General features: G+C 71.8%; 1 protein-coding gene across 2 annotated transcripts in view; it reads left to right on the top strand.

Moving 5' to 3' along the window:
* Positions 1-326: 326 nt before the first annotated feature.
* Positions 327-15,065, top strand: part of LOC121293152 (ras-related protein Rap-1b) — an 84,363-nt gene continuing 69,624 nt past the window's right edge. Inside the window, exon 1 of one of the 2 annotated variants that reach the window (XM_041215900.1) lies at positions 327-475. The gene's annotated coding sequence lies outside the window, so the exon portion shown is untranslated. Of the gene's footprint in view, positions 547-15,065 lie in introns of both variants that reach the window. The other variant, XM_041215901.1, reaches the window with a different exon arrangement.

The following is a 15,065-nucleotide window of genomic DNA, read 5'->3' as shown; positions in this document are numbered from 1 at the left end:
ATAGACGTATAGAAAAATAGATATAGCGATATATAGGGAAACAAATAATGATAAATATATTTAAATAAAGATTGATGGAGAGAAGATATGGGGAAAAATAGAGACATGAGGATAGATAGAGAGGGAAGAATGGTGAGAAGAACAGCTAGCGAGTGGGTGGATAGACAAAAAGGATAATGGATAGCGAGGTGAATAGATGGAGGGGGGATGGATAGAAAGAGGGAGGGATAGATAGAGAGAGGGCGATGAATACAGGGAGACGGATAGAATGAGATCGAGGGATAGATAGATAGATGAATATAATGAGGCGGGAGAGAGGGAGAGAGACAGAGGTGGTTGTAAAGCGCCTGCGCCTGGCGTCAGCCGGCGGCGCTGACGGAAGCGGGAGCGGCTTCTCAGCGACTCGAGCAGCCGCTGCCTGCTTCACAGCATCAGAGCGAGAGACACCGACAGCTCTCCGGCCCCGGACCGAGCGGTGAGTGTTCGCACGGCAGCTGTAGAGGGAGCCGCAGTCCAGACGGAAATCCTGGTTTAAAGTCGCCTGCGGTGGGTGGGGAACCGGAGAACGATGGGCCGGGAGGGTGGGGAACCGGAGAACGATGGGCCGGGGAGCTGTGGGGGCAGCCGGGGACGGGTGGGCCCCGGGAGGTGTTTGGGGGGCTGGGAGCGGTGGGCCTGTCGCGTTTTGCGGAAGAAGCAGCGGCGGCTGTCACTAAGATGGCGGAATGAGTCTGTGCGAAACGGCGAAAGCTGAAGCTTCACCGAGGGCGGCAGCCACCCGCCTCCCCGCCCCCCCCCCCCCCGCGGGCCTCAGGGTCGCGATGCAGCAGTTGGTGGACAGCCCGCCTCACCCTTTACTGTCTAGCGGCCTGGGACGGAGCGTGGGAGGACGGGGAGGGTTGACCAGGCTGAGCAACATCTTCTCCACCTCCATATCCTCATCTCCCCGCACCCCAACACCCCGCCCGTACCCCAGTCCTTCTCCCCACCCCCCCCCCGCCCGTACCCCAGTCCTTCTCCCCACCCCCCCCGCCCGTACCCCAGTCCTTCTCCCCACCCCCCCCGCCCGTACCCCAGTCCTTCTCCCGCCCGACCCCCCCCCGCCCGTACCCCAGTCCTTCTCCCCACCCCCCCCGCCCGTACCCCAGTCCTTCTCCCCACCCCCCCCGCCCGTACCCCAGTCCTTCTCCCCACCCCCCCCGCCCGTACCCCAGTCCTTCTCCCCGCCCGTACCCCAGTCCTTCTCCCCGCCCGTGCCCCAGTCCTTCTCCCCACCCCCCCCGCCCGTACCCCAGTCCTTCTCCCCGCCCGTACCCCAGTCCTTCTCCCCGCCCGTACCCCAGTCCTTCTCCCCGCCCGTACCCCAGTCCTTCTCCCCACCCCCCCCGCCCGTACCTCAGTCCTTCTCCCCACCCCCCCCGCCCGTACCCCAGTCCTTCTCCCCGCCCGTACCTCAGTCCTTCTCCCCACCCCCCCCGCCCGTACCCCAGTCCTTCTCCCCACCCACCCCGCCCGTACCCCAGTCCTTCTCCCCACCCCCCCCGCCCGTACCCCAGTCCTTCTCCCCACCCCCCCCGCCCGTACCCCAGTCCTTCTCCCCGCCCGTACCCCAGTCCTTCTCCCCGCCCGTGCCCCAGTCCTTCTCCCCGCCAGCCCGTGCCCCAGTCCTTCTCCCCGCCAGCCCGTGCCCCAGTCCTTCTCCCCACCCCCCCCGCCCGTACCCCAGTCCTTCTCCCCACCCCCCCCCCGCCCGTACCCCAGTCCTTCTCCCCACCCCCCCCGCCGGACCCCAGTCCTTCTCCCCACCCCCCCCCCCGCCCGTACCCCAGTCCTTCTCCCCACCCCCCCCGCCCGTACCCCAGTCCTTTTCCCCACCCCCCCCCCCGCCCGTACCCCAGTCCTTCTCCGCACCCCCCCCGCCCGTACCCCAGTCCTTCTCCCCACCCCCCCCCGCCCGTACCCCAGTCCTTCTCCCCACCCCCCCCGCCTGTACCCCAGTCCTTCTCCCCACCCCCCCCGCCCGTACCCCAGTCCTTCTCCCCACCCCCCCCCGCCCGTACCCCAGTCCTTCTCCCCATCCCCTCCCGCCCGTACCCCAGTCCTTCTCCCCACCCCCTCCCGCCCGTACCCCAGTCCTTCTCCCCACCCCCCCCGCCCGTACCCCAGTCCTTCTCCCCACCCCCTCCCGCCCGTACCCCAGTCCTTCTCCCCACCCCCTCCCGCCCGTACCCCAGTCCTTCTCCCCACCCCCCCCGCCCGTACCCCAGTCCTTCTCCCCACCCCCCCGCCCGTACCCCAGTCCTTCTCCCCACCCCCCCGCCCGTACCCCAGTCCTTCTCCCCACCCCCCCCGCCCGTACCCCAGTCCTTCTCCCCACCCCCCCCGCCCGTACCCCAGTCCTTCTCCCCGCCCGTACCCCAGTCCTTCTCCCCGCCCGTGCCCCAGTCCTTCTCCCCGCCCGTACCCCAGTCCTTCTCCCCACCCCCCCCGCCCGTACCTCAGTCCTTCTCCCCACCCCCCCCGCCCGTACCCCAGTCCTTCTCCCCACCCACCCCGCCCGTACCCCAGTCCTTCTCCCCACCCCCCCCGCCCGTACCCCAGTCCTTCTCCCCACCCCCCCCCCCGCCCGTACCCCAGTCCTTCTCCCCACCCCCCCCCCGCCCGTACCCCAGTCCTTCTCCCCGCCCGTACCCCAGTCCTTCTCCCCGCCCGTGCCCCAGTCCTTCTCCCCGCCAGCCCGTGCCCCAGTCCTTCTCCCCGCCAGCCCGTGCCCCAGTCCTTCTCCCCGCCAGCCCGTGCCCCAGTCCTTCTCCCCGCCAGCCCGTGCCCCAGTCCTTCTCCCCACCCCCCCCGCCCGTACCCCAGTCCTTCTCCCCACCCCCCCCGCCCGTACCCCAGTCCTTCTCCCCACCCCCCCCGCCCGTACCCCAGTCCTTCTCCCCACCCCCCCCGCCCGTACCCCAGTCCTTCTCCCCACCCCCCCCGCCCGTACCCCAGTCCTTCTCCCCACCCCCCCCCCCCGCCCGTACCCCAGTCCTTCTCCCCACCCCCCCCGCCCGTACCCCAGTCCTTCTCCCCACCCCCCCCGCCCGTACCCCAGTCCTTCTCCCCACCCCCCCCCCGCCCGTACCCCAGTCCTTCTCCCCACCCCCCCCGCCCGTACCCCAGTCCTTCTCCCCACCCCCCCCGCCCGTACCCCAGTCCTTCTCCCCACCCCCCCCCCGCCCGTACCCCAGTCCTTCTCCCCACCCACCCCGCCCGTACCCCAGTCCTTCTCCCCACCCCCCCCGCCCGTACCCCAGTCCTTCTCCCCACCCCCCCCGCCCGTACCCCAGTCCTTCTCCCCACCCCCTCCCGCCCGTACCCCAGTCCTTCTCCCCACCCCCTCCCGCCCGTACCCCAGTCCTTCTCCCCACCCCCCCCGCCCGTACCCCAGTCCTTCTCCCCACCCCCCCGCCCGTACCCCAGTCCTTCTCCCCACCCCCCCCCGCCCGTACCCCAGTCCTTCTCCCCACCCCCCCGCCCGTACCCCAGTCCTTCTCCCCACCCCCCCCGCCCGTACCCCAGTCCTTCTCCCCGCCCGTGCCCCAGTCCTTCTCCCCGCCCGTACCCCAGTCCTTCTCCCCACCCCCCCCGCCTGTACCCCAGTCCTTCTCCCCACCCACCCCGCCCGTACCCCAGTCCTTCTCCCCACCCCCCCCGCCCGTACCCCAGTCCTTCTCCCCACCCCCCCCGCCCGTACCCCAGTCCTTGTCCCCGCCCGTACCCCAGTCCTTCTCCCCGCCCGTGCCCCAGTCCTTCTCCCCGCCAGCCCGTGCCCCAGTCCTTCTCCCCGCCAGCCCGTGCCCCAGTCCTTCTCCCCGCCAGCCCGTGCCCCAGTCCTTCTCCCCGCCAGCCCGTGCCCCAGTCCTTCTCCCCGCCAGCCCGTGCCCCAGTCCTTCTCCCCGCCAGCCCGTGCCCCAGTCCTTCTCCCCGCCAGCCCGTGCCCCGGTCCTTCTCCCCGCCAGCCCGTGCCCCGGTCCTTCTCCCCGCCAGCCCGTGCCCCGGTCCTTCTCCCCGCCAGCCCGGGCCCCGGTCCTTCTCCCCGCCAGCCCGTGCCCCGGTCCTTCTCCCCGCCAGCCCGTGCCCCGGTCCTTCTCCCCGCCAGCCCGTGCCCCGGTCCTTCTCCCCGCCAGCCCGTGCCCCGGTCCTTCTCCCCGCCAGCCCGTGCCCCGGTCCTTCTCCCCGCCAGCCCGTGCCCCGGTCCTTCTCCCCGCCAGCCCGTGCCCCGGTCCTTCTCCCCGCCAGCCCGTGCCCCGGTCCTTCTCCCCGCCAGCCCGTGCCCCGGTCCTTCTCCCCGCCAGCCCGTGCCCCGGTCCTTCTCCCCGCCAGCCCGTGCCCCGGTCCTTCTCCCCGCCAGCCCGTGCCCCGGTCCTTCTCCCCGCCAGCCCGTGCCCCGGTCCTTCTCCCCGCCAGCCCGTGCCCCGTCCTTCTCCCCGCCAGCCCGTGCCCCGGTCCTTCTCCCCGCCAGCCCGTGCCCCGGTCCTTCTCCCCGCCAGCCCGTGCCCCGGTCCTTCTCCCCGCCAGCCCGTGCCCCGGTCCTTCTCCCCGCCAGCCCGTGCCCCGGTCCTTCTCCCCGCCAGCCCGTGCCCCGGTCCTTCTCCCCGCCAGCCCGTGCCCCGGTCCTTCTCCCCGCCAGCCCGTGCCCCGGTCCTTCTCCCCGCCAGCCCGTGCCCCGGTCCTTCTCCCCGCCAGCCCGTGCCCCGGTCCTTCTCCCCGCCAGCCCGTGCCCCGGTCCTTCTCCCCGCCAGCCCGTGCCCCGGTCCTTCTCCCCGCCAGCCCGTGCCCCGGTCCTTCTCCCCGCCAGCCCGTGCCCCGGTCCTTCTCCCCGCCAGCCCGTGCCCCGGTCCTTCTCCCCGCCAGCCCGTGCCCCGGTCCTTCTCCCCGCCAGCCCGTGCCCCGGTCCTTCTCCCCGCCAGCCCGTGCCCCGGTCCTTCTCCCCGCCAGCCCGTGCCCCGGTCCTTCTCCCCGCCAGCCCGTGCCCCGGTCCTTCTCCCCGCCAGCCCGTGCCCCGGTCCTTCTCCCCGCCAGCCCGTGCCCCGGTCCTTCTCCCCGCCAGCCCGTGCCCCGGTCCTTCTCCCCGCCAGCCCGTGCCCCGGTCCTTCTCCCCGCCAGCCCGTGCCCCGGTCCTTCTCCCCGCCAGCCCGTGCCCCGGTCCTTCTCCCCGCCAGCCCGTGCCCCGGTCCTTCTCCCCGCCAGCCCGTGCCCCGGTCCTTCTCCCCGCCAGCCCGTGCCCCGGTCCTTCTCCCCGCCAGCCCGTGCCCCGGTCCTTCTCCCCGCCAGCCCGTGCCCCGGTCCTTCTCCCCGCCAGCCCGTGCCCCGGTCCTTCTCCCCGCCAGCCCGTGCCCCGGTCCTTCTCCCCGCCAGCCCGTGCCCCGGTCCTTCTCCCCGCCAGCCCGTGCCCCGGTCCTTCTCCCCGCCAGCCCGTGCCCCGGTCCTTCTCCCCGCCAGCCCGTGCCCCGGTCCTTCTCCCCGCCAGCCCGTGCCCCGGTCCTTCTCCCCGCCAGCCCGTGCCCCGGTCCTTCTCCCCGCCAGCCCGTGCCCCGGTCCTTCTCCCCGCCAGCCCGTGCCCCGGTCCTTCTCCCCGCCAGCCCGTGCCCCGGTCCTTCTCCCCGCCAGCCCGTGCCCCGGTCCTTCTCCCCGCCAGCCCGTGCCCCGGTCCTTCTCCCCGCCAGCCCGTGCCCCGGTCCTTCTCCCCGCCAGCCCGTGCCCCGGTCCTTCTCCCCGCCAGCCCGTGCCCCGGTCCTTCTCCCCGCCAGCCCGTGCCCCGGTCCTTCTCCCCGCCAGCCCGTGCCCCGGTCCTTCTCCCCGCCAGCCCGTGCCCCGGTCCTTCTCCCCGCCAGCCCGTGCCCCGGTCCTTCTCCCCGCCAGCCCGTGCCCCGGTCCTTCTCCCCGCCAGCCCGTGCCCCGGTCCTTCTCCCCGCCAGCCCGTGCCCCGGTCCTTCTCCCCGCCAGCCCGTGCCCCGGTCCTTCTCCCCGCCAGCCCGTGCCCCGGTCCTTCTCCCCGCCAGCCCGTGCCCCGGTCCTTCTCCCCGCCAGCCCGTGCCCCGGTCCTTCTCCCCGCCAGCCCGTGCCCCGGTCCTTCTCCCCGCCAGCCCGTGCCCCGGTCCTTCTCCCCGCCAGCCCGTGCCCCGGTCCTTCTCCCCGCCAGCCCGTGCCCCGGTCCTTCTCCCCGCCAGCCCGTGCCCCGGTCCTTCTCCCCGCCAGCCCGGGCCCCGGTCCTTCTCCCCGCCAGCCCGTGCCCCGGTCCTTCTCCCCGCCAGCCCGGGCCCCGGTCCTTCTCCCCGCCAGCCCGGGCCCCGGTCCTTCTCCCCGCCAGCCCGGGCCCCGGTCCTTCTCCCCGCCAGCCCGGGCCCCGGTCCTTCTCCCCGCCAGCCCGGGCCCCGGTCCTTCTCCCCGCCAGCCCGGGCCCCGGTCCTTCTCCCCGCCAGCCCGGGCCCCGGTCCTTCTCCCCGCCAGCCCGGGCCCCGGTCCTTCTCCCCGCCAGCCCGGGCCCCGGTCCTTCTCCCCGCCAGCCCGGGCCCCGGTCCTTCTCCCCGCCAGCCCGGGCCCCGGTCCTTCTCCCCGCCAGCCCGGGCCCCGGTCCTTCTCCCCGCCAGCCCGGGCCCCGGTCCTTCTCCCCGCCAGCCCGGGCCCCGGTCCTTCTCCCCGCCAGCCCGGGCCCCGGTCCTTCTCCCCGCCAGCCCGGGCCCCGGTCCTTCTCCCCGCCAGCCCGGGCCCCGGTCCTTCTCCCCGCCAGCCCGGGCCCCGGTCCTTCTCCCCGCCAGCCCGGGCCCCGGTCCTTCTCCCCGCCAGCCCGGGCCCCGGTCCTTCTCCCCGCCAGCCCGGGCCCCGGTCCTTCTCCCCGCCAGCCCGGGCCCCGGTCCTTCTCCCCGCCAGCCCGGGCCCCGGTCCTTCTCCCCGCCAGCCCGGGCCCCGGTCCTTCTCCCCGCCAGCCCGGGCCCCGGTCCTTCTCCCCGCCAGCCCGGGCCCCGGTCCTTCTCCCCGCCAGCCCGGGCCCCGGTCCTTCTCCCCGCCAGCCCGGGCCCCGGTCCTTCTCCCCGCCAGCCCGGGCCCCGGTCCTTCTCCCCGCCAGCCCGGGCCCCGGTCCTTCTCCCCGCCAGCCCGGGCCCCGGTCCTTCTCCCCGCCAGCCCGGGCCCCGGTCCTTCTCCCCGCCAGCCCGGGCCCCGGTCCTTCTCCCCGCCAGCCCGGGCCCCGGTCCTTCTCCCCGCCAGCCCGGGCCCCGGTCCTTCTCCCCGCCAGCCCGGGCCCCGGTCCTTCTCCCCGCCAGCCCGGGCCCCGGTCCTTCTCCCCGCCAGCCCGGGCCCCGGTCCTTCTCCCCGCCAGCCCGGGCCCCGGTCCTTCTCCCCGCCAGCCCGGGCCCCGGTCCTTCTCCCCGCCAGCCCGGGCCCCGGTCCTTCTCCCCGCCAGCCCGGGCCCCGGTCCTTCTCCCCGCCAGCCCGGGCCCCGGTCCTTCTCCCCGCCAGCCCGGGCCCCGGTCCTTCTCCCCGCCAGCCCGGGCCCCGGTCCTTCTCCCCGCCAGCCCGGGCCCCGGTCCTTCTCCCCGCCAGCCCGGGCCCCGGTCCTTCTCCCCGCCAGCCCGGGCCCCGGTCCTTCTCCCCGCCAGCCCGGGCCCCGGTCCTTCTCCCCGCCAGCCCGGGCCCCGGTCCTTCTCCCCGCCAGCCCGGGCCCCGGTCCTTCTCCCCGCCAGCCCGGGCCCCGGTCCTTCTCCCCGCCAGCCCGGGCCCCGGTCCTTCTCCCCGCCAGCCCGGGCCCCGGTCCTTCTCCCCGCCAGCCCGGGCCCCGGTCCTTCTCCCCGCCAGCCCGGGCCCCGGTCCTTCTCCCCGCCAGCCCGGGCCCCGGTCCTTCTCCCCGCCAGCCCGGGCCCCGGTCCTTCTCCCCGCCAGCCCGGGCCCCGGTCCTTCTCCCCGCCAGCCCGGGCCCCGGTCCTTCTCCCCGCCAGCCCGGGCCCCGGTCCTTCTCCCCGCCAGCCCGGGCCCCGGTCCTTCTCCCCGCCAGCCCGGGCCCCGGTCCTTCTCCCCGCCAGCCCGGGCCCCGGTCCTTCTCCCCGCCAGCCCGGGCCCCGGTCCTTCTCCCCGCCAGCCCGGGCCCCGGTCCTTCTCCCCGCCAGCCCGGGCCCCGGTCCTTCTCCCCGCCAGCCCGGGCCCCGGTCCTTCTCCCCGCCAGCCCGGGCCCCGGTCCTTCTCCCCGCCAGCCCGGGCCCCGGTCCTTCTCCCCGCCAGCCCGGGCCCCGGTCCTTCTCCCCGCCAGCCCGGGCCCCGGTCCTTCTCCCCGCCAGCCCGGGCCCCGGTCCTTCTCCCCGCCAGCCCGGGCCCCGGTCCTTCTCCCCGCCAGCCCGGGCCCCGGTCCTTCTCCCCGCCAGCCCGGGCCCCGGTCCTTCTCCCCGCCAGCCCGGGCCCCGGTCCTTCTCCCCGCCAGCCCGGGCCCCGGTCCTTCTCCCCGCCAGCCCGGGCCCCGGTCCTTCTCCCCGCCAGCCCGGGCCCCGGTCCTTCTCCCCGCCAGCCCGGGCCCCGGTCCTTCTCCCCGCCAGCCCGGGCCCCGGTCCTTCTCCCCGCCAGCCCGGGCCCCGGTCCTTCTCCCCGCCAGCCCGGGCCCCGGTCCTTCTCCCCGCCAGCCCGGGCCCCGGTCCTTCTCCCCGCCAGCCCGGGCCCCGGTCCTTCTCCCCGCCAGCCCGGGCCCCGGTCCTTCTCCCCGCCAGCCCGGGCCCCGGTCCTTCTCCCCGCCAGCCCGGGCCCCGGTCCTTCTCCCCGCCAGCCCGGGCCCCGGTCCTTCTCCCCGCCAGCCCGGGCCCCGGTCCTTCTCCCCGCCAGCCCGGGCCCCGGTCCTTCTCCCCGCCAGCCCGGGCCCCGGTCCTTCTCCCCGCCAGCCCGGGCCCCGGTCCTTCTCCCCGCCAGCCCGGGCCCCGGTCCTTCTCCCCGCCAGCCCGGGCCCCGGTCCTTCTCCCCGCCAGCCCGGGCCCCGGTCCTTCTCCCCGCCAGCCCGGGCCCCGGTCCTTCTCCCCGCCAGCCCGGGCCCCGGTCCTTCTCCCCGCCAGCCCGGGCCCCGGTCCTTCTCCCCGCCAGCCCGGGCCCCGGTCCTTCTCCCCGCCAGCCCGGGCCCCGGTCCTTCTCCCCGCCAGCCCGGGCCCCGGTCCTTCTCCCCGCCAGCCCGGGCCCCGGTCCTTCTCCCCGCCAGCCCGGGCCCCGGTCCTTCTCCCCGCCAGCCCGGGCCCCGGTCCTTCTCCCCGCCAGCCCGGGCCCCGGTCCTTCTCCCCGCCAGCCCGGGCCCCGGTCCTTCTCCCCGCCAGCCCGGGCCCCGGTCCTTCTCCCCGCCAGCCCGGGCCCCGGTCCTTCTCCCCGCCAGCCCGGGCCCCGGTCCTTCTCCCCGCCAGCCCGGGCCCCGGTCCTTCTCCCCGCCAGCCCGGGCCCCGGTCCTTCTCCCCGCCAGCCCGGGCCCCGGTCCTTCTCCCCGCCAGCCCGGGCCCCGGTCCTTCTCCCCGCCAGCCCGGGCCCCGGTCCTTCTCCCCGCCAGCCCGGGCCCCGGTCCTTCTCCCCGCCAGCCCGGGCCCCGGTCCTTCTCCCCGCCAGCCCGGGCCCCGGTCCTTCTCCCCGCCAGCCCGGGCCCCGGTCCTTCTCCCCGCCAGCCCGGGCCCCGGTCCTTCTCCCCGCCAGCCCGGGCCCCGGTCCTTCTCCCCCGCCAGCCCGGGCCCCGGTCCTTCTCCCCGCCAGCCCGGGCCCCGGTCCTTCTCCCCGCCAGCCCGGGCCCCGGTCCTTCTCCCCGCCAGCCCGGGCCCCGGTCCTTCTCCCCGCCAGCCCGGGCCCCGGTCCTTCTCCCCGCCAGCCCGGGCCCCGGTCCTTCTCCCCGCCAGCCCGGGCCCCGGTCCTTCTCCCCCGCCAGCCCGGGCCCCGGTCCTTCTCCCCGCCAGCCCGGGCCCCGGTCCTTCTCCCCGCCAGCCCGGGCCCCGGTCCTTCTCCCCGCCAGCCCGGGCCCCGGTCCTTCTCCCCGCCAGCCCGGGCCCCGGTCCTTCTCCCCGCCAGCCCGGGCCCCGGTCCTTCTCCCCCGCCAGCCCGGGCCCCGGTCCTTCTCCCCCGCCAGCCCGGGCCCCGGTCCTTCTCCCCGCCAGCCCGGGCCCCGGTCCTTCCCCCGCCAGCCCGGGCCCCGGTCCTTCCCCCCGCCAGCCCGGGCCCCGGTCCTTCCCCCGCCAGCCCGGGCCCCGGTCCTTCTCCCCCGCCAGCCCGGGCCCCGGTCCTTCCCCCCGCCAGCCCGGGCCCCGGTCCTTCCCCCGCCAGCCCGGGCCCCGGTCCTTCCCCCCGCCAGCCCGGGCCCCGGTCCTTCCCCCCGCCAGCCCGGGCCCCGGTCCTTCCCCCCGCCAGCCCGGGCCCCGGTCCTTCCCCCCGCCAGCCCGGGCCCCGGTCCTTCCCCCCGCCAGCCCGGGCCCCGGTCCTTCCCCCCGCCAGCCCGGGCCCCGGTCCTTCCCCCCGCCAGCCCGGGCCCCGGTCCTTCCCCCCGCCAGCCCGGGCCCCGGTCCTTCCCCCCGCCAGCCCGGGCCCCGGTCCTTCCCCCCGCCAGCCCGGGCCCCGGTCCTTCCCCCCGCCAGCCCGGGCCCCGGTCCTTCCCCCCGCCAGCCCGGGCCCCGGTCCTTCCCCCCGCCAGCCCGGGCCCCGGTCCTTCCCCCCGCCAGCCCGGGCCCCGGTCCTTCCCCCCGCCAGCCCGGGCCCCGGTCCTTCCCCCCGCCAGCCCGGGCCCCGGTCCTTCCCCCCGCCAGCCCGGGCCCCGGTCCTTCCCCCCGCCAGCCCGGGCCCCGGTCCTTCCCCCCGCCAGCCCGGGCCCCGGTCCTTCCCCCCGCCAGCCCGGGCCCCGGTCCTTCCCCCCGCCAGCCCGGGCCCCGGTCCTTCCCCCCGCCAGCCCGGGCCCCGGTCCTTCCCCCCGCCAGCCCGGGCCCCGGTCCTTCCCCCCGCCAGCCCGGGCCCCGGTCCTTCCCCCCGCCAGCCCGGGCCCCGGTCCTTCCCCCCGCCAGCCCGGGCCCCGGTCCTTCCCCCCGCCAGCCCGGGCCCCGGTCCTTCCCCCCGCCAGCCCGGGCCCCGGTCCTTCCCCCCGCCAGCCCGGGCCCCGGTCCTTCCCCCCGCCAGCCCGGGCCCCGGTCCTTCCCCCCGCCAGCCCGGGCCCCGGTCCTTCCCCCCGCCAGCCCGGGCCCCGGTCCTTCCCCCCGCCAGCCCGGGCCCCGGTCCTTCCCCCCGCCAGCCGGGCCCCGGTCCTTCCCCCCGCCAGCCCGGGCCCCGGTCCTTCCCCCCGCCAGCCCGGGCCCCGGTCCTTCCCCCCGCCAGCCCGGGCCCCGGTCCTTCCCCCCGCCAGCCCGGGCCCCGGTCCTTCCCCCCGCCAGCCCGGGCCCCGGTCCTTCCCCCCGCCAGCCCGGGCCCCGGTCCTTCCCCCCGCCAGCCCGGGCCCCGGTCCTTCCCCCCGCCAGCCCGGGCCCCGGTCCTTCCCCCCGCCAGCCCGGGCCCCGGTCCTTCCCCCCGCCAGCCCGGGCCCCGGTCCTTCCCCCCGCCAGCCCGGGCCCCGGTCCTTCCCCCCGCCAGCCCGGGCCCCGGTCCTTCCCCCCGCCAGCCCGGGCCCCGGTCCTTCCCCCCGCCAGCCCGGGCCCCGGTCCTTCCCCCCGCCAGCCCGGGCCCCGGTCCTTCCCCCCGCCAGCCCGGGCCCCGGTCCTTCCCCCCGCCAGCCCGGGCCCCGGTCCTTCCCCCCGCCAGCCCGGGCCCCGGTCCTTCCCCCCGCCAGCCCGGGCCCCGGTCCTTCCCCCCGCCAGCCCGGGCCCCGGTCCTTCCCCCCGCCAGCCCGGGCCCCGGTCCTTCCCCCCGCCAGCCCGGGCCCCGGTCCTTCCCCCCGCCAGCCCGGGCCCCGGTCCTTCCCCCCGCCAGCCCGGGCCCCGGTCCTTCCCCCCGCCAGCCCGGGCCCCGGTCCTTCCCCCCGCCAGCCCGGGCCCCGGTCCTTCCCCCCGCCAGCCCGGGCCCCGGTCCTTCCCCCCGCCAGCCCGGGCCCCGGTCCCTCCCCCCGCCAGCCCGGGCCCCGGTCCTTCCCCCCGCCAGCCCGGGCCCCGGTCCTTCCCCCCGCCAGCCCGGGCCCCGGTCCTCCTCCTCCTCCTCCCCCCCGCCAGCCCGGGCCCCGGTCCTCCTCCTCCTCCTCCCCCCGCCAGCCCGGGCCCCGGTCCTCCTCCTCCTCCTCCCCCCCCGCCAGCCCGGGCCCCGGTCCTCCTCCTCCTCCCCCCCCCCGCCAGCCCGGGCCCCGGTCCTCCTCCTCCTCCTCCCCCCGCCAGCCCGGGCCCCGGTCCTCCTCCTCCTCCTCCCCCCGCCAGCCCGGGCCCCGGTCCTCCTCCTCCTCCTCCCCCCGCCAGCCCGGGCCCCGGTCCTCCTCCTCCTCCTCCCCCCGCCAGCCCGGGCCCCGGTCCTCCTCCTCCTCACCCTCACCCCCAGCCCGGGTGGTTTCCCTGGTCCCCCGGAGAGTCTGAATTGGAAACTTGTACTTCTATAGTTCATTTAGATCGATTGGCCCTCCTGCAGAAAAGGAGTCACTTTTTATTAAAAACTAATGTTGCTGTTTCTTATCAGCTTGTTGTTTATACCTGGATACTTTATACATTTGGCTGTAATTTAGATTCTTGCCATTGAGCGGCTGAAATGAAGCAGGAGGCCCCACCTTAGTGGAAAGTATCCCCTGAGGCGTCTCCAGCAGCCAGGGCGGTGCTGCTAGTTCACAGGCTCTTTACCGCATCCCAGATCAGATACGAAAATAATTAGCTGATCAACATCATTTTAACTCCTCTATCCTTTTCAAATCGGTTGGCCTGTAATATGGCATTTTTGCTGCAAGTTTAAATTTTCCCAAAAAAGTAAAACCTTGACCGAAAGCCTGTTTTACTTTTGTGTGTTTGTGTTTTTTGTATGTGTACTGCATGTTTCAATATTGCTGTTTTCATTTCGCATCGCTAATCAAATGTTATTGTATTGAAAAAGTTTGTGAAACAGTGCAAAACTGGCCATGGATTTTGTCAGAATTAATCAAGTTAGTATTGCAAAATGAGGACTTTTTTGTCTGATTGGGGATTGGGAAAGTTTTGTCCAACTCATGTTGTTGCTTTAAGTGTCAAAAATGGCAGGAAGTGATCTTGATAATCTACTGTGTTTATGAAATATGTAACTCAAGTGATGAAGGCTTGACAAGTTGTCTACTTCCTGTGTGAATAGTGTGATAGCAAGAGGGGATCAAGTACATCTTTGTAGTTTAAACTTTTTTTATTCACTCCAAACATATTGAAATCAATGAAACACAACTACTTGTTTTTTAGTCATTCACAGAATGTGGGCTTCGATGGCTGGGCCAAGATTTATTGCCTGTCCCTATGTATTTATATAGTGCCTTTGAGGAGTGAAACACCCCAGGGATCTTCATAGGAGTGTTATCAAACAACATTTGATGCTGAGCATAAGGAGGGAGTTCCAAAGCTTGGTAGCTGAAGTTATGGTTGCTAGTCGTGGAGTCATTAAAATTGGGAATTCTGGTGGTCAGAAATGGAGGAGCTTAGATATCTCGGTGGGACATCGCATGGAAGAATTTTTTTAAAAAGGATGTGATGGGTAAATGGGACTTTGTGCCAGTTAGGACAGGGGCAACAGAGTTTTGGGTGACCTCAAGTTTGTGGAGGATAAAACCTGCGAGGCCGGCCAGTAGTGTGTTGGAATAGCCAAGCTTAGAGGTTTGTAAGATGAGAGTTTCAGCAGAAGAGTTGGGATGAATGAGTTGGGCGATGTTGTGGAGATAGACAAAGGCAATTTTAGGGATGGTAGGGACATTTGATTGAAAATTCATCTGTCAAATATTACACGAAGATTGAGAACAGGCTTGTTTAGCCTCAGTTGCCAGGAAAAAGGAGTGTGTCTATAGCTAAGGAACGGAATTTGTGGCGGAGGCCAAAGACAATTGGCTGCAGTCTTCCCAGTATTTATTTGGAGTAAATACATTGAACAAAATTCATATCAACATGAATTGGCTACCTTTTTAGATTAACAATCTGGCAATTTGTCCTGGAGATGGGTTATAACGGGATGGCCTATGGTAGATTCCGACTGGAAATAGTGCTATTTTAAAACTGTTGCAATAGTATAAAACCTAGTTGCTAATTGCTGGACAAGATTATGGTTAGATGGAACAATAAAAAGCAAAGTGTACTTGAACAAATTTATGTTTTTAAGCTATTGATTTTTTTTCAAAGAAGTTGAAAGAAATTTCCAAGGCTTACTCTATTGGAAAGCTTGGAAGTTGAGGAGGATACAGAGCATCCGTAAAGGGATATAGGTTGCGAGAATAGGTTGCAAAAATATGCCAGATGGAGTAGAATGTGGGAAAATGTGAGATTGTTCATTTGGCAGGAAGAATAGAAAAGCAGAATAATTTTTGAATGGAGAGAGACAGCAGAATGCTGCTTTACAGAGGGACCTGGATGCCCTTACACATGAATCACAAGAAGTTAGCATGAAGGTACAGCAAGTGATCCTGAAGGCAAAGGGGATGTTGGCCATTATTGCAAGGGGGATGGAGTATAAAAGCAGGGAAGTCTTACCGTAACTGCACAGGGCATTGATGAGACCAAACCTATGGTATTGCGTACAGTTTTCATCTCTTTTAAGTAAGGAAGGTTATACTTGCATTAGAGAAGTTCACTAGCTGTATCCTAGGATGAAGGAAATGTTTTATGAAAAAAGGTTGAGCAGGTTGGATCTATACTCATTGAAGTTTAGAAAGATGAAAGGTGATCTTATTGAAACATAAGATCTTGAGGGGAGCTTAATAGGTGCTGAGAGGATGTTTCCTCTCTTGGGGAGGGGGTGGGGTTGAGTGAGAATCTAGAGCTAGGGGCCACGGTTTAAAAAGAAGGGGTTTCCCTTTAAGACCGAAATGTGGAGAAATTTCTTCTGAGGGTTGTTAGTCTGTGGAATTCTCTTCCCCAAAGAGCAGTGGAAACTTGATTATTGAATATATTCAAGGCTGTTAGATTTTT

This window comes from Carcharodon carcharias, chromosome 21 (assembly GCF_017639515.1).
Source record: "Carcharodon carcharias isolate sCarCar2 chromosome 21, sCarCar2.pri, whole genome shotgun sequence".
NCBI classification, from domain to species: Eukaryota; Metazoa; Chordata; class Chondrichthyes; order Lamniformes; family Lamnidae; genus Carcharodon; species Carcharodon carcharias.
The sequence above is the reverse complement of the archived record's forward strand: the minus strand, read 5'-3'. Positions and strand labels throughout refer to the sequence as shown.